Raw genomic sequence first — 26,538 nt, 5'->3', positions numbered from 1 at the left:
TGGGGACCATGAGTATTTGGGCCACTTCATGTAACTAACTTTTGCCTTCTGGTCTAGCTCAAATCTGATCAGGTACATTTACTTCCATTCAAAGATGAGGTGTTGGTGCTTGTGCTTTATGGCTTGGTGGGTCAGATTACACCCAGTTCATGATAGGCAGCTATAATGGCAACTTGGCAGCCCATGGTTAACTGTTCAGTCTCTACTATTGCCCGGTAGCAGGCCAAGAGCTGTTTTTCGAAAGGATAGTAATTTACAGAGGATAGCAGGGCTTTGCTCCAAAATCCTGAGGACCTGCACTGTGATCCACCTATGGGGGACTGCAAAAGTCTCCAAACAGCATCCCTATCTGCCACTGACACTTCAAGCACCATTGGATCTGCTGGATCATATGAACCAAGCAGCAGGGCAGCTTCCATGGCAGCCTGGGTCTGTTGAGGAGATTTATCTTGTTTTGGGCCTCACTCAAAACTAGCAACTTTTTGGATTACTCAGTGAATAGAACAGAGACACAAACCCAAAGGAAGAATATGTTGCCTCCAATATCAAGAGAGGTCCTCTAGGTGGTGTGCTTCTTTTTGGTTCTAGGAGGGACCAGATTCACCTTTGAAGGGATATTTTGTCATGCCTCACACCACTGAACTCCTAGAAATTTCACTGAGGTAGGGCCCCTGAATTTTTGTCATATTTTTCCCCCCACACTCTGACAGGTAAATCTCTTACCAGTAAGTCTGGAGTCGTTGTTCTTTCCTGCTCAGGAGGTCCAATCAGCATAATGTCATCAGTGTAATAAACCAGCATAATACCTTGTGGAAGGGAAGTGATCAAGATCTCTAGGAAGTAATTATGACATAGAGCAGGAGAGTTGATAGACTTGAGGTAAGACAGTGATACTGTATTGCTGGCCTTGCCAGCTCTAAACAAACTGCTTCTGATGATCCTACTGACAAGTATGGAGGAAAAAAAATATTTGCCAGATCAATAGCTGCATTCCAGGAACCAGGGGATACATTAATTTCCTCAAGCAGTGAAACCACCTCTGGTACAGAAGCTGCAATTGGAGTCACAACCTGGTTAAGGTTATTATGATCCACTGTTATTTTCCGAAGTCCACCTGTCTTCTGCACAGGCCAAATAAGCAAGTTCAATGGGGATGTAGTAGAAATCACCACGCTGCATCCTTTAAATCCTTGATGGTGGCACTGTTCTCTGCAATCCCTACAGGATTGCTTTTGGCTTATTATTCTCCTAGAGACAGTTAACAGCAGCTTCCACTTGGCCTTTCTGACCATAATAGCCCTCAGTTCACCGGTCAGGGGACAAAGCCAACTTATGAGTGTATCTAATCCAATTATGCATTTCAGAACTGGGTAAGTAACCACAGGATGGGTTGGGAGATACACTTGTCCCATTATGAGATAGACTTGAGCTAAAACTCAACTGGTCGCCAGACTTCCAAAAGTCCCTACTCTGACTGATAGACAACAGTGATGTTTTGGGTCTCCTCGTATTAGTGTCAGTTCAGAGCCGTTGCCCCCCAAAGTCTGATAATTTCCTTTCCCCCAACGCACAGTTACCCTGGCAAAAGATCATAGGTCCCTTTGAGTAAGGCTAGGAGAAAAATGAATGATACATTTTTAGCACTGTACCAGGGGCCCTCCTCAAGGGGGCCCAACTTTCTCTTCATTCAAAGTTTTCTGGGTCTGCAAACTGGCTCAGAAATCTGTGTTTGATTCAGCTTAGACTTTTGTTCACTCGTTCTAGAATTTTTCTGCTTTTACAGATCAAGTAACATTTTAATAGATTTCCTATTTATTTCACTTCTAGGAACTCCAGGATCAACTAACCAATGTCATAGGTCTCTGTGAGTCAAACAATTCTTATTACTGCTTTCACCCTAAGGTCTGTTTATGGGAACCACACTCACGTTGCCTTTGGTGGTTGATGCTGACACTTTGTCCCTACCACTCCAGGATCAATTACTCCCCTTGCATTTAGGTTTCCCAATTCAGTGACCACAGTGCCCACTGTAAGGTCTGTTCTACAACAAAGAGTGATCACAGAGCTTACAAAAGTATTCCTCACAGATGTGATGAAAGTTGTATCTCTGGACCTTCCCAGTGTGGGTGAGTAGTTTTTAAATGACAAATCTACTCTAAAATTCCAATCCCACTAAGCCTTTGAATCACTTCTTCCACATTAAATCAAGGCAGGTTCTGAAACTGAGCAGAACCCTGTGTGGTCCTGGGCACAAAAGCCTTTCTGTGTCCCCCAATTCTCAATTACAGGAAATAGGCTTCATTCAGCCTCCATGACCTTGCCCAAAACAGTTGCTAAATAGAGAAAGGAGGCAATACAGAGAAAAGGGAGGAACAGTCAAGAAACAATAGTGCAGCCTTGGGACAAGGTCCTGGTTCTCCCTCAAGGGGTATACATAACAATATCTTTGAGCAGTTTTGCAGATACTGAAAAATTTCTGCATACTCACCAAGTGGGAGAAGTTAACGGTATGCTGCCCACAAGCACGTAGACCCCAGACAGGTTGGAACCAAAAGGTTGATGCTGACTCCCACTTACCTCACCACCAACCAATCAGAAGAATGTCCATGAGCTGTTCACACCATCTTTGGACCATTATTATAAAACTCCTCACTACATGCTCCAGGTTGGGACACACAGTTTTAAAGACATTAGTCTGCTGTGGCCCACTTTGCCTGGCAAAGCAATAAAGCTATTCTTTCCTACTTCACCCAAAACTCTGTCTCTGAGATTTAATTTGGTGTTGGGGTACAGAGGCCAGATTCATCTTCAGTCTGACATTTCTAACTCGTTCACTGTGGGCCACCTGTCAATGATCTATGTTTCAGGCAAACAAACTGTTAGTCATCTCCAAGTTGCAATATTAAATGTAGAATCTGCTTAGAGAGCCCATATCAATAAATTCAGCCTGGTCCAACTTTATATTTTTTCCAACATTATCCCACACCCTTCCATGTCCGGATGACATGTGCCCCAAATTTCTGTCTGTGTAAATTAGAAAACTCAAGTAGCTATTTGGAGGTGTTAGTGCACCTCCTCATAGGTTACACTTTATTCCTCACTTTTAGGGGTCTACTGGGACTTGAGTCTAATTATAGGCCTAGAAGCAAAGAAGACTGGGGGAGGGGACTGAGTCCCGAGGAGAATCTGCATTGTCTTGCAATAACAACTGCCTCTGGGGAGGTCATCACAGTTTCCTCAGGGAATGCAGAGTTGATCCTTTCAGACAAGGTGGAGAGGCATTTACACGGAGGATGTGGAGGCTGCTTCCACTGGGAGTGGGGAGGCCTCTTCCATGGGCAAAGAAGACTCACCAGAATTTAGGGGTTTGATATCCCCAACTTTACTGGAGTCTTCCCACAAGTCCCCTTTCTAGCTTATAGGATCCCATTCTTTACAAAGTAATGCCCTTACATTTACAGTAGACACTCTGTGAGGTTGGGAATTTAATTTGCATTGAAATTCATCCATTGGCAGGAAGGAATTCTGGGTTAGGTTTTCAACATTCTCAGTCTTGTGCCTATCGAAGATAAGTCTCTTTCAGGGCACACACAGAAGTTTCTAGGTCTTCATGTGACCCTTGACCTTGGAATTAAAATCCCTGATATCATTCATTTCTTTCCCTACTTTGTCCATTGACATTAGGAGCACCCCACCAGTCTCACTGACATTCATTAGTTTGAGAAAAAAATCCCAAAGTATTAAATACACAGTTATCAAGCTCCTTGCGTCTTACAAAAAGTTGATTAGGATTACCCAGTGGTGACATTTTGTATACCTCCATTGCTAGATCATTCTGTAGACTATCAATGATCTCTTTTACTATTGGAAATAAAGTCATTCATATCTTTAAATATAATAAGATTTGAGAGTCAGTTCCAGAACCGCCAGAACTAAATTAGAAAACTTATCCTTACAATTCTGTTCCTCTTCAATCATTCTTGGTACCAAAATCTGTGTTAGTCAAAGTTCTGCAGAGAAACAGAAACTATATATATATATATATATCAGCAGCCCTCAAGCTGGAAGCCCAGGAGAGTCAATAGTGTAGTTCTAGTCTCAGTTTGAAGGCCTGAGGACCAGGAGATCCAACAGTATAGCTCCAGTCCAGAGGTCAGTAGACCTGAGGCCTAGGAAAAGCCTGTGTTTCAATTTGAGTCCAAAGGCATAAGTAAATCCATATTCCAGCTCTAAGGCAGTCAGGTAGGAGATGTTCCCTTTACTCTCTGAAGGGTCAGTCTTTTGGTTACTCAATCCTTCAACTGGTCCCACTTGTATTGGAGAGGGTCTGTTTTACTCACTCCACCAACTTGTAAAAAATTAATAAACAGAAACTTCAGTTAAGTGGAGTTGGGAGACCAAACGGGGATGCTCTCTCACCCTGTGACAATAGCAGAGACCATTAAGAAGAAGAAAGACTCCTTGTCTTTCCTGGCAAGGAGTCAGCCAATGAAAAGCTTTGTTTACTATATCTCTCCCAGCTTCCTTTTTCCCCTCTATAAAAATGTTCTCCTTTCTTTTCCATGTGGGAACTTGTACATGGTTTTCCATGTTTACAGACCCTGAACTGCAGTTCTCTACTGATCCCAAATAACTCCATCTTTTCTGGAGAAAAGTTTGGCTGTCTATTGTTTTAGGTCAATGTTTTGGAAGATTGTACAGGGACCCCTCACAGCTCGAGGGCTGTTGAGCTGGTAAGCAAAAGGTCCAGTACCCACAAATGAGACCTTTGTCACTCACTGCTTTTCTCACAGAGCCTACTGTTTGAAGGTACATCCTTCTCCTGGATTCAAGCTCATGCATTCCTTGCATCTGAACCTCTCCAAGCTTTACTGGGGATCCATTTAAGGGTTCTGCCTTTCTGGTTAGGCCGTGTTTTGTATGCGAGTACTCATTTGGCTTTTCAGTCTGATTTTGAGATCGCACTGTTTCCCTGAAACTGGCAAGCCTCTGGCCTTTTCCATTCAGAGCAGGGGCTGCTTCTCCTGAAGCTGTCTAGCCTCTACCCATTCCTTTGTGAACAAGTGTTCTTTATCTGAAATGGTGCCAGGTTTTCAGCTTTTGGCCTACTCCTTTGGAAAGCTGTCTTCTGGGCACTGGCTAAAGAAAAGGTCTCTGGCCTGGCTCCTCCAAGACCAAACTGTCTCCTTAAGACAGGCTGGGGTTAGCTTGCACACTGTTTGAATTGAGCCATTTGTGCTGTAAGCTGTTTATGCTGCTTGAAAATTGTTCTTTGCTCTAGAGGAAAAACCTCTAGGAAATGGGATCCCAGTTATCTAAGTATTTTGAGGGTGCTTCTCTCACAAAGGTTCTGTCCAGTTTTATGTTTAAAAGCAGAGGTCCTTCCTCATGCTCATTTCTTTTTTTTTTTTTTTTTTTTTTTTTTTTTACGGTATGCGGGCCTCTCACTGCCGTGGCCTCTCCCGTTGCGGAGCACAGGCTCTGGACGCGCAGGCTCAGCGGCCATAGCTCACGGGCCCAGCCGCTCCGCGGCATGTGGGATCTTCCCGGACCAGGGCACGAACCCGTGTCCCCTGCATCGGCAGGCGGACTCTCAACCACTGCGCCACCAGGGAAGCCCCCTCATGCTCATTTCTAACTAAAATAAACATGCATGACTAAAGGCAATTTAGAATATCAGTGGCCACTATGGGAGACTTGTGAAATCCCCAAACTTAATTTCCTTGAAACTGAATTGGACTATAATAGCTCAAAATTTTCCAGAAGTGAGTGGACTGCTTATTCCTGTTGGTATTTTGAGGTTTCTCAACTTTTCAGGAGCCTAAAATTGCCTTTCTGCATAATAAGATTTTAAGATTAACTGAGACAAAAAATATTTAAGAAAAACAAAATGTCTCCTGAAACCTCAGGCTCTTCTTCCTTGGTTTCTTTCTCTCAGGCTCCACGTCTGGCTCCATCTCCTTCCTCCCCTTCTACACCACCCCCATACCCTCAAATTCACCATACTAATGCTCCCAGCAAACTTCCCCTTTTCTCTGAAACTCTCCCTACTCCCTTTTCCTCTAAACTTATCAGAACCTGTCCCTTTAAAATGAAGTCTTCTGAGGATTCAGAGGCTAAACGCTTCATTTCTTAGACTTCCTGGGTTAAAGCTGAGCTGTGAGCCATAGTAAAGATTTTCCTAACATAACTGAAGAAATTCCTCACGTTTGCTGAGGAATTTAATATAGTCATTCAAATTTATCAACATGGTTTCTCTGACCTATATCAGCTAGTTCTTTTGCTTCTCCGTGAAAGGGTGAAAGCCAGGACTAGCATTGAATGAAAACTACTAATTGGGAAAATCCTGAAAGGTCTCTAGAATTACAACCTGGAAAACAGCCCACTAACTTATATGGGCAATCAGCAATCATTAGGTAACTTCAGAAAGCAATTACTATTGATTGGAACAAAATTCAGACTTGCACAAGAAAATCTTCTGAACCTACTATTAACTATTACTATCAACTGTAGATTGTTTTTTAAAAAAATCTGGTCTTCCGTCAAATGTTGATTCCACCCAACTAGCTTTTAACTGTATGTTTATTAATGGACTGAACTCAGACTTTTCCTTTCTAGTAAAAAAGGACCAGGAAGGAATGAGAAACTCTGTCCACTTCAGATTTAGTTAATCTGACAAATCAGCTCTCTCATACTCTACATGAGTCACTTCCAAGAGAGGCTGCCAAAATTCTTAATCTTCAACTCCAGCAAATGAAGGCTCCTAAGTGAAACCAAATCCTCCTAGTTTTTGCTGTTATTGCAAACAGCCAGAAGATTGGGAAAGAGATTGGTACAAATAAGCACTTTAGGTGCCTTCAGCCCTCAAATCAGCCTTTCCAGCATCCTCCTAATTCTCAATGACTGGGCTCCAAGGAACTACAGGGGCTCTTCCTTCCTCTTTTTTTTTTTGAGGTACGCGGGCCTCTCACTGTTGTGGCCTCTCCTGTTGCGGAGCACAGGCTCCGGACGCGCAGGCTCAGCGGCCATGGCTCACAGGCCCAGCCACTCTGCGGCATGTGGGATCTTCCCAGACCGGGGCATGAACCCGTGTCCCCTGCATCGGCAGTCAGACTCTCAACCACTGCTCCACCAGAGAAGCCCCTTCCTTCCTCTTAATTGGCTTGGAGAAACATCTTTCCAGACTGGAGATAAATCTCTTCCAGTCCTAATGGACAACAGAGCCACTCTCTTGGTGCTCAACCCCACTACTATAAAACTGTCCCTACCTCCCTGTACTAAAATAGTTCAGATAGTGGGAATCTCTAATAAAACTCAAAAGGATCCTGTCTCTGAACTTATTTCCTTTTGTTTAGGCCCTTTGGAAGATACACACCCTTTTCTCCTCTGCCCTTGTCCACTTATTAGGTGGAGACTTCTAAGAGAAGTATTATGCTGGAATAAAATAATTCTAGAAATCAATGTAACCAACCAGGTGAATTAAATGACACTTTGACATCTTTTATTTGTTCTGACTCTGACAGTAGGTACTAGAGCTGATTCTGGAAACACTGATTATTTGTTCCTGTTGAATCAGCTGCCACTTTCCTTATGGGCAAAATCTCCAACTGTTGTTGACAAATTTCACAATGCACCTCCCATCAAGATTCAAACAGACCCCTCAAAACTTCTTCCCATTATTAATCATATGCTATAAGTAAAGAAGACCTTCAAGGTATAAAGGATATAATGGAAGATTACAAGTCTCAAGGCCTCCTTATCCCTTGTACTAGTCACATTAACACTCCCATTTTACAGGTAGGAAAACCTAAGTACTGAGGGTGAAAGTTTGTCCAGGACCTCTGAGCAATAAACAACATTGTTATCCCTTGACACACTGTTATTCTTAATTCTCATACATTACTAATATCTATTCCCAACAAAGTAAATCTTTACTCTAATTGATTTATGCTGTGCATTCTTTAGTATTCCAGTTGATGGAGCCAGCCAATACCTTTTTCCCTTCACTTAACAAGAAAAACAATCCACCTAGACAGTAATGCTTCAGAGTTACACTGGGAGTCCTTCTTATTTCTCCTAAATCCTAAAGGCTGATCTGGGTGATACACACCCTTGAGTTTCTTAAGTTCCCTAGAGTTCCTACTCTGTTGCAATATGTGGATGATTTGCTTCTTTGCTCTCCTTCTCAAGCCCCCTCCCAGGAAGAGAATATTCACTTGCTAAAGTTTTTAGCCTTAAAGGGACATAAGGTCTCCAAAGAAAATTTGCAATTTGTCCATCTGGTTTTGGGCATCTGATATCAGAACAAGGGGTACACTTAGATCCAGATGGACTTCATGGCGTCCTAAGTTTCCCAAACCCAAAACTAAGCACCAACTGTGAGGCTTTCTTGGGCTAGTTGGTTATTGCCAAAATTGTACTCCAAATTTCTCTCTTATGTCCGGACCTCTATATGTTTTACTCAACAATAACAAATCCGACCCAATTTTATGAGAAGAACCAGATGACATGGTCTCAAGGCCTTAAAAAAGTTAAATGGAATAGAATATGAAAAAGAATGTGCTACCTTGAAAGTAAATTGTTCCTAGAATTGAAGCAGATGACTTCTGATGAAACAGCTTTCCAAAGATATCTGGACCAGGCCTGTTAGAAGTTTGTCCCTAAACATTTGATGATGACCTAATGCTTCAGATGATCTCCAGTGTCTATAATCTTGATAACATATGGACTTTATACAAAAAGTGCCTGGGAGTTCTCCCTCCTACCCCTCCTTGTTACTTGAATGTAACCTTAATAAATTTCCAGTATGTGCACTTTCCTTCTGACATGGGACATTATACCCAGGAAAGGTCTTTCCTGGCATTGAGGGACAAAAAGCTGCAAAAACTAGTAAACCTGACTCTTTTTTGGGCCTCTCACTGTTGTGGCCTCTCCCATTGCGGAGCACAGGCTCCGGACACGCAGGCTCAGCAGCCATGGCTCACGGGCCCAGCCGCTCTGCAGCATGTGGGATCTTCCCGGACTGGGGCAGGAACCCTTGTCCCTTGCATCGGCAGGCGGATTCTCAACCACTGTACCACCAGGGAAGCCCATAGAAAACCTGACTCTTGACCAGCAGTGTTTTCAGAGAAAGATCTTGATGAAAAGGGGAAAATGTAAACAATAAACAGAAACCTCAGTAAGAGTTTGGAGACCAGAAGGGTAGCTCTCTCACCCTGTGACAATAGCAGAGCCCAACAGGAAGAAGAGATTTCTTTTCTTTCCTGACAAGAACTCAGCCAATGAACAGCGATAGACTCTTTGTTTACTGTAGCCCTTCCACCTTCCTTTTCACTTCTATAAAAGTGTTTTCCTTCCCTTTCTGTTTGGGCATCTATACATGCCTCACCATTGTTGTAGACGCTGAAGTGTAATTCTCTGCTGATCCCAAATCAATGAATCTTTGCTGGAGAAATATCTGGCAGTCTATCTGTTTCAGGTCAATAAAATGAAATGTTAATCTCATTTAGAAACACCATCTCAGACACACCCAGAATACTGTTTGACTGAATGTCTGGGCATACCTTAGCCCAGTCAAGTGGGCACACCTTAGCCCAGTCAAGTGAGCACATAAAGTTGACATATTACACTCTCCCAATTTTTTTCTCCATAATTTAAATATTTTACTCCCCCAAATTATAGCTGCTTTGGGATGAGAGTTAAGAAGGGGCATGAAAAAAATACATTTAATCAGATATTTGAATTTTAAATAATTTACAGAAGTCCAAAGGACTATTTCCAATATTTTTCCCCTAAAGATCCACCAATAATTCTCTGTTACTTTTATGGAGACTTCATTATAATTAACTCAATTATCTTCCCCAAATGAACAAAAACTGTCTTAGTAGCATCACCTACATTGCTCACATATATATTTTAATGAGATATTAGTGGAATATCTTGTAACTGATGCTGGTTTATCGGCTAAGTTGCTATTTTGATGTTTAAAATAACATCTACTGTTTAAAAATATTGTATAAAATAATTAAGATTAAAATGCACAATTCGACAAATATCTCTTGTCAATATGTCTGGGAGGGAATGCACTTTATTGGTGAATAGATGGGTGGTGATGACTAGAACATGGATGATGAATATTTCTAGGTAAACAGCATACGATATAGGAAACATTATCAAACTACTCTCAATCACAAACAAATGGTCGATAATAATTTGCTAGTCTGGTTTATAATAAACCAACATAGAGTGATTTCTGGTGCAGTTATAAATACTAGATTGTTTAATACATTTAAAAAATCTATTCAGTGATACTACTGCCTAGAGGAGGTACTAAAGAATTGTCAAAATAATAATGTCTGTCTTATTTATGACAAGCATCTATATAATTCACAATTTTAAAATAAGTATTTTTAACAAGATTTGTGAGTGATTCAGGCTGCTCCTTCCTTATTCTAGATACCAGCTTTATTGTGATGTGATTAACTTCCATTAAACTGCATGAATTAAAAATGTATAATTTGACAAGTTTTTTTTTTTTTTTTTTTTGCGGTACGCGGGCCTCTCACTCTTGTGGCCTCTCCCGTTGCGGAGCACAGGCTCTGGACGCACAGGCTCAGCGGCCATGGCTCACAGGCCTAGCCGCTCTGCGGCATGTGGGATCTTCCGGGACCGGGGCACGAACCCGTGTCCCCTGCATCGGCAGGCGGACTCTCAACCACTGTGCAGCCAGGGAAGCCCTAATTTGACAAGTTTTGATCTATGTATATACCTGTGAAGCCATCACCACTGTCAAAGTAATCAACATATCCATTATCTCAAAAAGTTTCCTCAAGTCCCTTCCTAATCATTTCTTATTGCCCACCTGCCCACCATTTTCAGGAAGCCACTCATCTAATTTTGTTCACTAGACATTAGTTGGCATTTTGTAAAATTTTACATAAGTGGAGTTATTTGTAGTGTATATTCTTTTCTCTGACTTCTTTCACTCAGTATAATTATTTTGAGAGTAAACGTGTTGTATATTATCAATAGGTCATTTCATTTGATTGTTGAATATTATTCCACTGTATGTATATACCACAATCTGTTTATCCATTGATCTGCTGATGGACATTAGAGTTGATTATTACAAATAAAGCTGTTAACAACATTTGTTTATAAGTTATTTTATGGACATGTGCTTTTATTTCACTTGAGTAAATATCTAGCAATAGAAGGGATGATTCATAAGTGGAGATATATATTAAACTTTTTAAGAAACTGCCACACTGTTTCCACAGTGGCTTTATCATTTTACATTCTCAGCAGCAGTGTATGAGAGTTCTAGTTCCTCTACATTCTCACAAAAACACTTGGTGTGATTGGTCTTTTTATTTTAAGCCATTCTGATAGATGTATAACAGTATTTCATAGCAATTTTACTTTGCATTTTTTTAATGGCCAGTGATGTTCAGCATCTTTTCATAGGCTTATTTATCATCTATATATATTCTCTGGTAAAACGTCTATTCAAACCCTTTGCCTCTTTTTTTTTTAATTGAAAAATCCAACATCCATTCTTGTTAAAAACTTTTAGCCAACGAGGAATAGAAGGTAACTACCTCTACCTGATAAAGCATCTATAGCTAATATCAAGATCTATAGCTAATACCAAACTTAATGGTGAAAGTATAAATGCTTTTTCACCAATATCAAAAACAAGACAAAGATGTCCACTTCTCCTTAACATTGTATTTGAGACTCTGGCCAGAGAAATCAGGCAAAAAAAAAAAAAAAAAAAAAAATTATAAAGAAAGAAGAAAAATTGTCTCTATTCATAGTTGACATGATTATCTATGTAGAAATTCTAATGGAATCTATTTTTAAAGTAACCAGAACTAATAAATGAGTTTATTAATTAAAGTTCTATATACTAACAATAAAATTTTAGAAATTAAAACATATAATTTCTGAAGTATAAAAGTATAAAATATTTAGGAATGAAACTGATTTTAAAAATGTGAAATACGTGTTCCCTGAGAACTGATGAGAACTGCATAATATTGCTGAGAGAAATCAAAGAACACTTAAATAAATAGAGAGATATACCATATTCATGGGTCTGGAGACTCAATAATTTTAAGATGTAAATTCATCCTAATTTTCTCTATAGATTCAAGAAAGTTCCAATTAATATCTCAGCAAGTTTGGTAGAAATTAGAAAATTGATTCTAAAATTTATATGGAAATGCAAAGTACCTACAAGTGCCAAACAACATTAAAAAAGAATAACAAAGTTGGGGAATTAATATTACCTGATTTCAAGACTTATTATAAAGCTACAATAATATTTGTTGTTAAAATAGAGAAATAGATCAAATAACCAAAAACCAAATCTAGAAATATATCTATATACATGGGTATATATATGTGTGTGTGTATATATGTGTGTATATATATATATATATATATATATATATATATATATATATAAAACTGATTTTCAAAAAGAGGTATAAAAGTAACTCACAGGAGTTAAGATAGTCATTTCAACAATGATGATAGAGCAATTAGATATCCATAGGTGAAAAAAATAATAAACTTTGTTCTATACCTAAAAATGTATACAAAAATGAACTGAAAATGAAATATAAACATAAATGTCAAAACTTAAACAGTAAAAATCATCTAAAAGGAAGTTTTAAGATACAAAGAGAAGGTTTTTCATATGAAATGGAATAACGAGAGATGCTTATCTCCTCAACAATAATAAGTAAGGCAGGAATTAGGAAGAATAATGATTTCTTTTCTTAGCTGAGGCCTGAAAATATCCACAATTATTGAGGGAAGATGTAGAGGAGGGGTGAGGAGTCAAGCTGATGAGACAAACAGGCTAAGTCCTAGACAATGATGGAAATTACGCTGCTTTGTCTTAAAAGGGAGGAATTTTTATTCCTTCTGTTTTTATTTTCACATGAGTATTTAATGCCTTGAAGAATTATAAAGTTGGTGAGTGGGTCCAGTCTTGACATTCATCAGAATAAAAGTCATCTATCAATTCAGTGATCTGAACTTTCATTTTTTAATAAAAGTATTTATTCAAGAGATAGAGAATAGTAGTAGTAATGATGAAATATTTTTATAGAAGATGTCAAAATTTCAGATGGTATGATGTTCTGGCCATCAAGTTGATTATTTTAAAAATTCTAATATTTGATATTCATTTTTTACTTTAAGTTTTTTAAATTGCCCAAAGGATATAGACCTGGAGTATGTGACAAAGTGAAATGTTATAAATAATGAATAAGTCCTGTATGAATGAATGAATATTTCAGATCCTTCCTGACTGACAGTATTAGCAGGACGAATACAGATGAATCAGAGCATTAACAGATTCAGACGTGCTACAGAAGGTATAGATAGGGAAGCTGGAGGACATTACGGTCCTAAATACCAACACTGAGAAAAATAAACCTTTTCTACATGCCTTTGGGAGTTAAAATATGAACTAAACATTGTTTTGCATCTTTACACTCATTTTCAGGAAAACTTTCACCTACGTTATGATGTTTTAGGGATAGCCTCTATGAATACTCAGAAAATATAAAAAAATTTAAAATAAGACAGATTAAAACAGACTTAAAACAAAATACCTGGGGCAGAAGTTATTGGGCTTTCTACCTCTGAAAGGAGCCCAGGTTCTTTTATTTTTCTATGGTGTCATCATCAGTGCTGATATACACCATCAAGTCCACTCATGCTTCAAGATGGTTACCACGATGTTGGGTCTGCACCTTAATACAAGATGGGGAAAATGGCAGAAAGGGTTCATTTTCAACTGAGTAAGCTTTCTTTAAGGAGCCTTTTGAAAGTCAAATACAGCACTTCTGTTTACATTACATTAATCAGATTCTATGTTACATGGCCACACCAAGCTGCAAGTGTGGCTGGGTGATGCCCTCTTTGCTTGGCTTTACTGATAAATTTAGTGTGCCTTTGCATGGGGAGAGGAGAATGGATATTGGGTAGGCAACTAGAAAGCTCTGCAGAAATCTCTATGATTATTTTACCACACTAAATTTTCATATCTCTCTAAATGTACTGAAATGCCAAATTACCAGTTAAGAACACTCATCCTTGAATTTATAAATGTATACACATGACCAAGTATCCAATCACAATGCTGAAGACAATCTGTGTTTGTTTTTCCACATATGTGCTTGGAGAGTACTTTTTAAATACCTGCCTTAGTGTCATAATCACATAGTATTGTATGTGTTTATATAATTGTAACCACTTCAACATGAATCACTGCAGGCCACAAACTATATTTTATGCGTCTGTATCAGACAGCTGTTGCTATAATACAAACAAAGCTACAAAATTTCAGTGGCATATAAAAATAACTTTTTTGCTTGTTTGTTTTTTTCCCTTAAACCTCTGTGAATTGGTTAGGGTAGCCTTTCTGATCTCAGCTAGGCTGGCTCATTTACCTGTTGGCTGATCTAGCCAGAGCTCAGCAAGGTGGTTCTTCAAATGAACAAAGGTGGCAGTGGACAAAGAGAACAAGCTGAACTCTGTAAGCCCCTGGTTGTGTCATATCTACTAACATCCCACTTGTCAACCAAATCACAAGTCCAAAGTCAAAAGACATGGAAGCATATTCCTTTGTGAGTGGAATTGTTAAATTACCTGGAAAAGGGCAAGGCTATAAGGCAGGGTGAAGATCTGGGACCAGTAATTCAATCTACCACAGTTCAACAAATCTCCAGGACAAAATTTAGGGCCTGACCCATAGCAGAACTCATTGAGTAGATATAAAGAAAGTGTATTAATCAGGGTTCTACAGAGAAAGAGACCAATATGTGTATATAATGAAAGATTTATTATTAAATAATAATAATTTATTATTGTGTCACACAATGATAAAGGCTGAGAAGTCCAACCATCTGCCATCTGCAAACTAGAGACCCAGGAAAGCTGGTGTGAGTCTGAATATAATATAATTCACTCTGAGTCTGAAGACCTGAAGCCCTGGGAAGCTGATGGTGTAAATCCTAGGCAAAGGGCAGGAGATGAGATGAGATGTCCCAACTGACCAGTGAGGCAGGAAAAAAGGGGCAAATTCCTCTTTCCTTTGACTTTTGTTCTATTCAGACCCTCAACAGATTGGATGATGCCCACCCACATTGAGAGGGCAATCTACTTTACTGAGTCCATGGATTCAAATGCTAATCATATTAGGAAACATCCTCATAGGCACACCCAGAAATAATATGTAATCTGGCACCCCATGGCCAGTCAGGTTGACACACAAAATTAACATCAGAGAAAGGAATACATTTTAAAACACCACTTTGTTCAGGTTTCTTAACTCCACTGCTTTCAAAGTGTCTCCTAAGCACAGTTTCACCTTATTCCTTAAAAATAATTGGTGAACTTTAATATATACCAGTTTTCCACTTCTTTAATATTAAGAAATTATTCATATTTTCCCATCTGAATCCCACCCACTATAGGCCACGCAATTGGATCACCATTTTGTCAAAGTCTTCCCTTGTGCTAGAATTAACTATAAATACAAATGAAAACTAAGCAATGTGGCATAAATCAAGATTCATTAAAGTCCCAACATTATAGGATTATTGTGAGGAATAAATAAATTTATATACGTAAAGCATTAAAAATAAATGCCTGGGGCTTCCCTGGTGGCGCAGTGGTTGAGAGTCCACCTACCGATGCAGGGGACACGGGTTCGTGCCCCGGTCCAGGAAGATCCTTCTTGAATGTCAATCTTGCAAGCTTGAAAAGACATGTATATAAGTAGCCTATTATCTTTTATGTAATAAAGAGATACAGAAAATTATATGTGAGTTCAGAGAATATATGAGATCATTAAAAAAAAAAGTATGGTTCCAGGCACTTTCCATGATCTTATTCAGTTTATTAAAATCTCACAATAACAGGACCTAAGATTTGAATCCAGTTTTTTCAGACTCCAGTTGTCATGTTTAGTTTTTCCCCTACCTCACAGATCCCAGTTCATTTGGATACTTGAGAATGAATAATTCAGTCACTGCCATTTGAACTAGGTAGGCCTCAAAGAAAAGTGAAAATGTAGATAAGTTGAAAATATAGAACATCATAAACACTACAGATTTGTAAGTGGAATAAGACAAGAAGTGTTCCACAAATACTATGCAATAAAGTTAATAAATTTAAAATGTATAGGGCTTCCCTGGTGGTGCAGTGGTTAGAGTCCGCCTGCCGATGCAGGGGACACGGGTTCGTGCCCCAGTCTGGGAGGATCCCACATGCCGCGGAGCGGCTGGGCCTGTGAGCCATGGCCGCTGAACCTGCGCGTCTGGAGCCTGTGCTCCGCAATGGGAGAGGCCACAGCAGTGAGAGGCCCGCGTACAGAAAAAAAAAAAAAAAAAAATGTATAAAATAATTCCAATATTAAAGAAAATAATTATTTGGGGAAAGTGTTTCTTTCAGCTTTCTTAACATATAAATGCTGAGAATTTTTAAGAAGAAATATGAAAGATAGCATCTCTTATATCCCAGATTATAGTTTATAAGTTAATTAACTGTACTTGGCAATTAAAACATAGTTTTCCTTAGAATGTTGAGTTGTTCATTAACTTGTGTGTTGATACCAATTTCAAAAGCTATAATATTATCTTGTTTGGGAGGATTAATATCAGCTAGTGTATTCCCTGGTAAAGAGATAACCTGTATTCAGATTTATAAAAATAAAAATACAACTACATATTGCAATCACTAGAGATGAAAAAACAATTACTTTACTCTTTGTAACTGCATTTGAAAGCTTCACAAAATATATGTATTAGAATAAGTATACTGTGCATGTCGCTAAAATCACCTAAAATACAAAAGCATGAGTATAAAAATGACTAAAATAGTGCTTTATGAAGATAGTTTACACCTATATTTATAAATATATAAGCATCCTCAAATGAGAGTAAAAGTATCAAAAGATTCTTGTTTAGTTCAATATTTATCTGTCACTAAGTTACCATAAACTTCAGCTGGACCACTTTTTGGTGTTAGGGATTAGAAGAGGTCCAGGAGATTATAGGTCCAAAACTGAAGGCACAGGTAAACCTGCAAAAGTGGAGAGAGAGAGAGAGTCTGAGAGAAGAGAGAGAAAGAGGAAAATCACTTTGATTATGCTGGATATAGGTGGAAAGGGATAGCAGGCTGTGATAATCATAAAAATTTAATCCTTTAGTCTAATTTTTACATGTTAAATACAAATTCTATTTCTTTCCCTTCTTGTTAAGATTTTCTAATGAATACTGCATTTGAACAATTAAAATTTAGTTGTCTTTATTTATCCAGCTCAATATCCAATGGAGATTATGATCACATTACTAATAAAGAGAAAACATCTTCAATAAACTTAAATTGTATTAGGGACTTCAGGTAATTGTCACTGCAAAATAAGGTTCTTTGGGCTACTCAGGGATCGATTTTGATTCTCTTTCTGGATATACAACCTAGTTCTTTGTACATAAGAACTTCAAATTAAAAAAATATATATGAATATTATATTGTTATTCAATGATCATAGACCACTGCATTGAACAGTTGAGACTGATTTTAGCCAGTCTGTGAGATAAGAGAGCAGGAGGGTAAAGAGGAAGTCTAGTGAAATGCATTGAAGACTGTTTTATCTCTGGCACCAAGTCATTGACCCAGAATCAAATTCAGAAGAAAGATTTCTTACTAACCATCGCCTCTAGGAGTGAACAAAAGCTGTGTTCACTAAATTCCTAACATGAGACTCCTTGTCTCACAAGGATACATATAACCAGTTACAGCATGTCTGGGCTCACTATCTGAGTCTGGTGAGCACTGATGCTGAGCCACAGAGCTACGGAGCTCTCTCCATCCTTACTTACCTCTAGCCCCTCCCTTAATGATGCTTCTCACTGCCTTCACATCCATGGAATTCTGGTCACTGGATGTACTACCCTGGTTTACCATTCTCCTCAATATACCTTATTGCCATCTTATTATAAATTCTGTACCCATCATTTACAATAGTAGCAGATACTTCATCTCCCAGGAGCAGAAACATAAACATACACACCAGGTGTACGCTTAATATTTTAGCTATCAATCTGTAGCTGCCAGTGCCAACCTCTATTCCCTTAACCCCCTCAGCTTTGCAGGACAGCTACTATATATGTCCATTTCTTCCTACTTTATGAAAATGTGTCTCTACTTGAGAGCTTTCTCTGGCTGCAGGGCATGACCAGCTTATGCCCAGGACAGAGAGGAAGTGCCAAGAAGCTAATGCTCCAAAGTAGAGAGGTAGTGGATTATATGCTAGCTTCTATCAGAGAACATAGTAAGATTTCCATTTAACATATAGCAGTGACTGACTGCCCCCTGATCATTGTGTTCTTTTCATGTTGACAAACTGAAGTTTTAGATTAAAAGTTTAAATAAGTGTTACTATCATGCCTGTGATTTTTGACATTGATTATTATAGGTGACGAGCAGTGGTCTTACATAATGGAAAAACAAAAGAGTATGTCTGTGATACAAGATATTTGATTGAGTATCTCATGACGTCTCTATGCCCAGGGATAAGAGTGAATAGGAAATTATAGCAACCAGGGCCTGACAAGGACATGGTAAACTAAAACTCAGTCCTTTCTATTGCATCTGATGTCCAAGATCTGTGTCACCCCACTAGTCAAGCAACTTAGATGAACAGAAGTGCTAGGTGAATATGAAGAAACTAAAAGAAGTGGTAGACAAAAGATAATGAATATTAGTTATGTTCTTAGAATTGACTGTGTCAGTTTAAACTCTAGTTTTGATAACTCCTTTGTGGTAGATCTTATTTTCCTGGGAATCATAATCATCCATTACCTTGAAGAATCAGTGAAGGCCTAAGTGGATTTAATGTCTAAATGGTGCAAGGCATAGACTGCTCGATGAACCTAAGATGTGCTTGGTGCTTCCCTCAAATTCCCTTAGTTCACCCTAGAAGATAATTGTGACTGAGGTGGAGTCACACTATACACAATGCCTTCCTACATGAGGTACTTACATCTCTCTGTTTGACAGTTTTCTTTGGTTACATGGGCAAGATCAACCTGCCTGTAAGACAGTTTGGAAGTGCCAAGGGGCTAGTGATTACAGTAGCAAACTTCAAACAATGAGGAGGAATGTTGGTGAATAAACAACCAACCTTACTCCTATGTCAGGGTACTATTCTGAAATATTTTCAATGCAGTTACTCACTGGCATTGAACTCTGGTTCCTGCAGTAGTTATTAATGTGTGTATAACGGTCATTAATGTATCTTTTTATTCGTTATCCCCCCTTACCCATCTTACTTTCCTAGTCTCTCACCGTGCTTCTGGTTTACCTTCCAAATAAACTCTTACACAAAAGCACTTCTCTTAGGAACTACTTTTCAGGGGGCAAAAATTAAGACACCATCATCATACAACTTACTATTGGCCTCTTTGACTACCAAAAGTCCAACTTATAGAGAGATATTTGGTTGAGTAAAAATTACATCCACATGACCTACAATGAAAATAAAATATCCATAATTTATAGACAAAAGTACTAAATGAAGGAAGCAAAACACTTATGTATGACTATGGAGTGATTATCAGAGCCAGATTCATGAAAGAGGTCAAGCCATTAAATTCATGACCAGACAAGAACACGAATCTTGATAAAGAAAATGAACATTTAATTTTTTCTAATTAAATTGAATTTTATTATTTTTTTATACAGCAGTTTCTTATTAGTTATCTATTTTATATAACTAATATAAAATAGTGTATATACGTCAATCCCAATCTCCCAATTCATCCCACCACCACTATCACCCCCAGCCCCCTGCGTTTGTGAAAACGAACATTTTAAATGAACCATAAAAGGCAACTTGCCAGAAAAGGGCTCCCTTTAAGGGCATTGACAGGACTTTGAGGTCACAGAGCCAACTCTACATCAAAAGTACATGTTCTTTGAGTTATATTTTCAATAGATTTGTTCGATTTACATTGTGTATCAAGGTAGCTCCCAAGAGTGAAGGTAATAGTCAGTTTGCTAAGGGTAGAAAGCAAAACTGTTTCCCGGGGAGACCAGTGCCACAAATTAAATTCTTTGGCTTTAGCTCCTGTTATGTCTGCTTTTATCATCTGACCCTTGCCCACAGGCTCAGCTCTGCCTACAGTTCAGGATCAAACATGCTTCTAGTATGGACAAATTTAGAAAACTTAAATTCAGTTGCACAGGGTGGTCAGTACACACACACACTTGCTGTCAGTCTTTTGTCTCGGAATAGCTCCATTCTCCCTCATTGCCATCCTCCTCCAACCATGCACTAAGGCTGCTCTCCACAGTCACAATGAAGCTGAAGATAAAACCCCATGCTCTCTTTTTACTTCTCGTTCTCAGATGTCCCCGTGCTTGCTGCTTTTCAAAACTTGTTTCTTCCTGTCTTGATCCAATCTTAGTCCTTCTATCACTCAATGACTAGTCTTTTTTTCTGAGATTTTGTTTCATTTCTTATCCTGCCTTATTCCAGAAATACAGGAAATCAAGTTACCTATTATACATAATAGATAACATTTACAATACGGATAAAAGAAAAAGAACAATAAAGAAGCAAGAACATCGTACAAGAAAATCAAAGATCAAGATACTTATTGCAATCAAGCCCATGATATAGATCTGAGCAGACAGCTGGTCTTTCACTCTATTTTCTGCTTCTGCAATTTCACCCACACTCCCTGTCTTGCCGAGTTAATATGCAGATGTCTTGCAAATGTGGATCTCTCTTACCAACCTTTCACCAAGCTACAGACCTCTATTTTCACAAGGCCTGCTAAACAATTCCAAAATTATTATTTGTCTTATTTTCAAACTCAGCTTATTCCACAATGAACGATCATTTTCTTTTTGTTTTTACTTATCCTCAAATTCTATCATACCGTTAGCATCTCATTTAACACCTATGATCACCAAGGTATTGTTCTAGCCTCTGGTGATACAATAGTAAACAGAATTTTACTGCTTTCAAGGAGTTTGGTATTTATTGCAGCAAGCTGTCTCATGAGAGCCCTCACCTGAGTCACCAGGGAAACCACAGACTTAATCTTGTCGCCCTCAAAGACCTGCAGTGGGATGACCTCCACATCTTTGGCATGTCTGACAGCCTGTTGAAGAAGACAGTCACTCAATCACCCAAAAATCAAATACCAAGATATCGTATCCAGACCAAAAGAGTAGGTCCAAGCCAAGACTAGTAAATAGGGGCAGAGAGGAACAAGACCTGCCCATGACTTTCTTGGGAACTTAGCCAGTGAAAAAATAATATGTTCAATCTGAGCAAAGATAGCATGTGTAAGGAACTTAACCATGAACAGAAGGTGCATTTGCTCTCCAGTAAAAATTAAAGGTGATGGTCTAGTGCACACAAATCGACAAGTTCATCTCCATGTACGTTAATATTAATGTTGTTTCTATGTTTCTCTACTGGGGAGATCTCTTTCCTCCTTTGCCTCTGTGTTCAGGCATCAGAGCATTATCTCACCTGATAGATCTGAATCCCTTAGATCTGTATTTCGCAACCACCTTATCACATGTGAATGTCCTTGACAATGTATACTGTGATACAGTCATCACATTGAAGATCCTTGGTGCAAATGTACAAGCTAAATTCTCCATAAAATCTTAGAGCTTAAGTAGCATGAAAAGTCCTGGGCTGTCTCTTCATGGTGCAGCCTGTGACCATGGAGGCCTTAAGTTCCCTCCAGCAGAGGGGCCTGGGGTTGGGTGTGCTAGTGGCTGATTTTCTCTAGCTCAGATCATAATTAAAGTATGAATTCAGTTCAGAACAAAATTTTAATTTACAGATTTGTATATTAACCTCAGGCAATGAAGATGTTATTGTAGATACTGCTGTCAAAATGTGTTTATACGAAGCTGCCCTCCTCTGTTCATAGTTCTTTTAAAGATTATAAGTAAAAACTCATTAAAAAAAAAGACAAGTACAATTAATTTCTGTGTAGTGTTCTCAACTATATAGAAAGGAAGGCTAACACTAAGATATAAGGTAAAATACTCACAAGAAGCTCCATCAAGGTTGAAGTTTGAATGGAATGAAAAAGTTAGGTAAATAAAGAGGGAGAAGAAGCTGACAGGTGAAAAGGAGAAACACTTTTGGTAGAGGAAATGTTATAAGGCAAGGACTTGCTGCCCAAGGCACATAGAAGCTGATACTATGGCACTGGCTTTTGAGAAAAGAAAGAGCTTTATTGCAAGGTCAATGGGCAAGGAGACAGGAGGCAGGGCTCTCAAATCTGTCTCCCCAGCTGGGGTTCGGTCGAACTTGAGTTAGGGAAGGAGGGTTGGTATGTGGAAGTGCTGGAGGGATAGGTTTTGATTAGAGGGCTTTGAAATTTGGCCATTTATGGTAAGGTAGGATAAAAGGGCTTCAGCAGCAGATCTTCCTGGACAGTGAATCCTTCCCTCTGAAAGGGTTCTTGCATTCAGGTTTTGGTCATGACCCAGTCCTTTGGTTCTGTTGGGGGGTAAGGGAGGCTTTGGTTCTAGGGGTTATTTATGGTCAAAATTTTCTCTTCTGCTCATGCTTCAGCTGCGTGACTTGCAGTTTTGTCCTGTTGTCTCCAAAAAATAACTCGGTATCTTGTTGGAAACCGGGTAGGGCCAATTTGGGCTTTGTTTTGCAGTTTCAAAGTAGCTCAGGAGAAGGCACAGAGGAGAGGAAGAATGGTGCACTCAGAAAATGGTGAAGAAGTCACATTAATAAAAATATGGGGATTTCTTTACATGGGGCTGCCTAGGCTGAAAGAGAAGTGTCATTTTAATCTCCCCCACCTACCTACTTCTTTTAGCCAAGAAGCTATTTTGGACTTTGGGGTCTGGCTTCATTTTAGCTGAGAAGATATTACCAAGCTATATGGATCCTAGAAAACAAGGAGTAATGATATAAAAAATCAAGAAACTGTGGAAAGCTTGTAAGGGTAAAGAGGTTCAGATGAGAATGAGGATTAAAGAAAAGATTTAAATTGTGATCAGGAACCCAGCATAACAAGTAGGGGAGGCATATTGAGCTTTAGCAATTTTTAGAACAGTTAGATGCAGGAGTCAAACTCTTAGCAGAGTCAGGCTTGGTCTGTACTGACTATATTACTAATGAAGTCTTGGCTCAGTTCTGGTCCCAGTGGATCCAATAGATCCCAGAACTCTGATTAGAGTTGGGAGCAGTTGCAACCTCAACTGAAAGTGTGACCTTTGGAAAATGCAACCTGGGACCTGGATTCTGATGTTACCATTCTACTAGTGGCACCAATGTTCTCTAACACCTAATTTATTCTGATTACCACCATTCTCATTACACAGAATTTATTTAATTATTTTTTATGGTCAATTGACTTCAAACTATTGTAAAGAAGCAAGTACAATAAAACTGCTATTCCATTAAAATAATGGAACTATTAAAACAAAATGGAGATGAATATATCTGAAATTCAATTATTCCTATAATTTAACCTTTATTCACATATATTAATTTTTCCCCCAAAATGTCTTATAATACATCAACTAAACTATTGTTTTCTGTTCTTGATTTTCCTTGTCATTTCTATTTTTGCACCTTTGCTCATGATATTTACTTAATCAAAGCATTCTCTCTGTGATATGTATTCATTGTATTCATATTCGCGTTTGTTATCCAACAGACATCTCAGATATAATATATATAGATAGCTCAAGTGAAGAAAGGCTTCATGAAGCCTTTCTTAATATTTCCATCCATATATTATCTTTCTTTCCTTTGATTCTCCATAACAATTTGTGTATCTGTTAGCACGCTAAAGACATGATGAACCTATGATATACTGTATTCATTTGTGGTAGGTGCTGGGATGCACCTCCAAGAGCCCTTCTCAGGGCTTTCATTGCTTCAGCTTCTGAGAGTGGAACTGCTGACAGCCCTCAGATGTTGTCCAGCTTTAAGGATTGCTTCAATCTGAGAAGCAGAGCCTCGCCCAAGTGTACACTCCCTCTGTTTCCTGCAGCCTAAATCAATGATTATTCAGAAGTGGATATGAACACCAGGGCCATTTCTCCAAATGCAGACCACTTTGAAAGAGTTCCTTGTAGATCAGCTGCAGAGCCCTTCATTGAGATTGTATCACAGAACAGCTCCTCCCCCTGCTTAATCCTGCTTTTGCCCTTTTCTTCCATAGGTGTTAATCCTAAAAGTTTCCTCCATAAGGCCTCTGTGTGTTACCTTTATCTCATATTGTGCTTCTTGGGGGGAATCCAAAATGTAGTATCATTCATTCATTGAAACATATATTGAATTATTCATAAGGCAGGTATTCACTATGCAAGACATAGTTGTAAGTGTGGTGGAAGAAGCAAAGAAGAAACAGAAATTGCTCCTGCTTTCAAAATTCTAGGATGAGAAATGAGTGAAATGTGTATATGAAAGGCACCAAGTGATTAAAACACAGATGAATACCGTGGAGATTCTGATACAGGTATCACACTTAAGCATTTCTTATCTCCTGGGAGGGCTTATCAGCTTTTTTATAGCAGTATGCTTTCATAGACTTTTTGTTACCCTGCTGTATCCAGTGACTTGAATAATACTGATACTCCGTATGCAATTGTTGAATTGATCTCATATTGGATTGTTCTGAAAAAAGTCAAAAATCTACAAGAAACATTCAACAAAGACTTCCTTACACAATGACTATGAGTAACTATGAATTAATTTGAATGCCCAGGGAGTCATTCTATTCTTGTGTTTATTTGTTACTGAAAACAAGAATTATAGCTAAATAACGCTGAGTCATAAATGTCAATGTTAAAACCTGAAAAAAGTGCTGAGGTCCACATAGACAGGAAAAACATTTATAATTTCAAAGACTCTTAGATTGATTGGTTCAGTTTCCTAGACAGGTATGTACTACCCTCCATTTACAATCATACAGAAGCTATTATATTCTGTATTTTTTCAATTCTAATTTGGTTCATCTCTAACATAACCTCTCTGCAAGGCTAATGCACAAGACCATTATTTATCTATGTTTTTTTTCAGCAAGTTGTTTAAGAGATTTTTGAGATGGTTATATGGGTCATTAAGTGCTTAGTCTAAAAGAAAGAGAGCTGTATGCCAAAGTCCTGCAGAATTATCTTATTTAACCCAAAAAAATCTTGTTTAGAAGAAGCAAATAATAGTGTGATTCAATAATCTGTGTAGGAAAATAAAGAATTAAACTTATTTCTTAAATGTATTGCTAAATAGCTATTTTTTTTTTAGTTTTGTTAGAAAAATATGATAGCCAGAGTAATTCTACTAACATTAATTTATAAAGACCTCTATTTTTCTAAACATTGGTATTTATTAAATATATGATATTCATATTTAATACCATTTATCAATGTGACCAAAGATATAGAGATGTTTATTTCAGGAAAGTTGCCATATATATTTAAACTAGACAAAAACAGAAAGTGATAGTGATTATTCTGAACTTTCAACAAACTGTATTCAGTGGTGAAATCAAAAGGGAGGAAATACATAATTAAGTTTTGAATCCCCCAATATAAAAGCATGATGATTTTAAGTTTATGTGTTGTAAGTTCGCTTCAATATCTAAAATTTCAAAAACATTTAAATTTATTCCCACACCCCCTCACAAATGATTGAGGATGGGTCTATGTGAGATTTCATTTCTATTCCCAGCTGTTTGTTCAATTACTATTTTGAATTCCTTAATTAAAGGAGAACAGTTGATTAATGACTCATCAGCAATTTATTTTCAAAAATGTCAAAACACATCATTACCAAAAGATGTTTTTATAAGCTTAGATACGAATGCCTACATTTCTCCTTCATTCTGATAGACTTGCCTTCTACTCTGTAAAAATAGGTTTTTCCATCTTATGAAATGCATCAAAACCACCTAAAATGAAGAGATCATTCCAAAAGCTTAGTATTTCAAAAATGCAAATAATAATTACATGCATATTATGTTATACATCTACTTCATGTTTTGCTCTATGAGAATCTTGGCTCTGCTAAGCATGCTGTTTCCCTTTAAGCTCTCTTAAGTGCTGTTATTTTTCTCCCAAGTGCTTAATACCATAGGTCTTGAAGAGGAGGAAAAGTTCTCTCCCTGTTGTACATCCAGACCTTTCTTCTTTTCTCTTGCTTTGAACTTCAAGTCATTGGACTGTACAAGCCAGAACTCCTCCTGTTGCAGTTGTCCCATTTCCTAGTCACCCCCTTCCCCTATCCACAAACACACCCCAGAGCTTTCTTGAAGATTTTTTACATGAGTCACTGTCCTCTCCTAACTACTGTTACAGTTCCTATCTTATATGTCTATGTCAGCAATCCTTCAAATCACTTGGACTCAGTGTCTTGACTTCTTTTCCTCCAATGGTCTTGTCTCCATTCTCCATCAGCCTGTGTCCATTTCTTACCCTGGCCTAGGCATTATTATCAACATAGACTAC

The 26,538-nt window shown here is 38.3% G+C and overlaps 1 pseudogene; it reads right to left on the bottom strand.

Moving 5' to 3' along the window:
• The window catches only part of LOC113624998 (uncharacterized), a 28,014-nt pseudogene extending 1,723 nt beyond the window's left edge, over positions 1-26,291 (bottom strand).
• Positions 26,292-26,538: the final 247 nt, after the last annotated feature.

The sequence above is a fragment of the Aethalodelphis obliquidens genome, unplaced genomic scaffold (assembly GCF_003676395.1).
Source record: "Aethalodelphis obliquidens isolate GAN/ISIS:26980383/991018 unplaced genomic scaffold, ASM367639v1 scaffold1, whole genome shotgun sequence".
Taxonomy (NCBI): Eukaryota; Metazoa; Chordata; class Mammalia; order Artiodactyla; family Delphinidae; genus Aethalodelphis; species Aethalodelphis obliquidens.
This window is presented reverse-complemented; position numbering and strand designations above follow the sequence as displayed.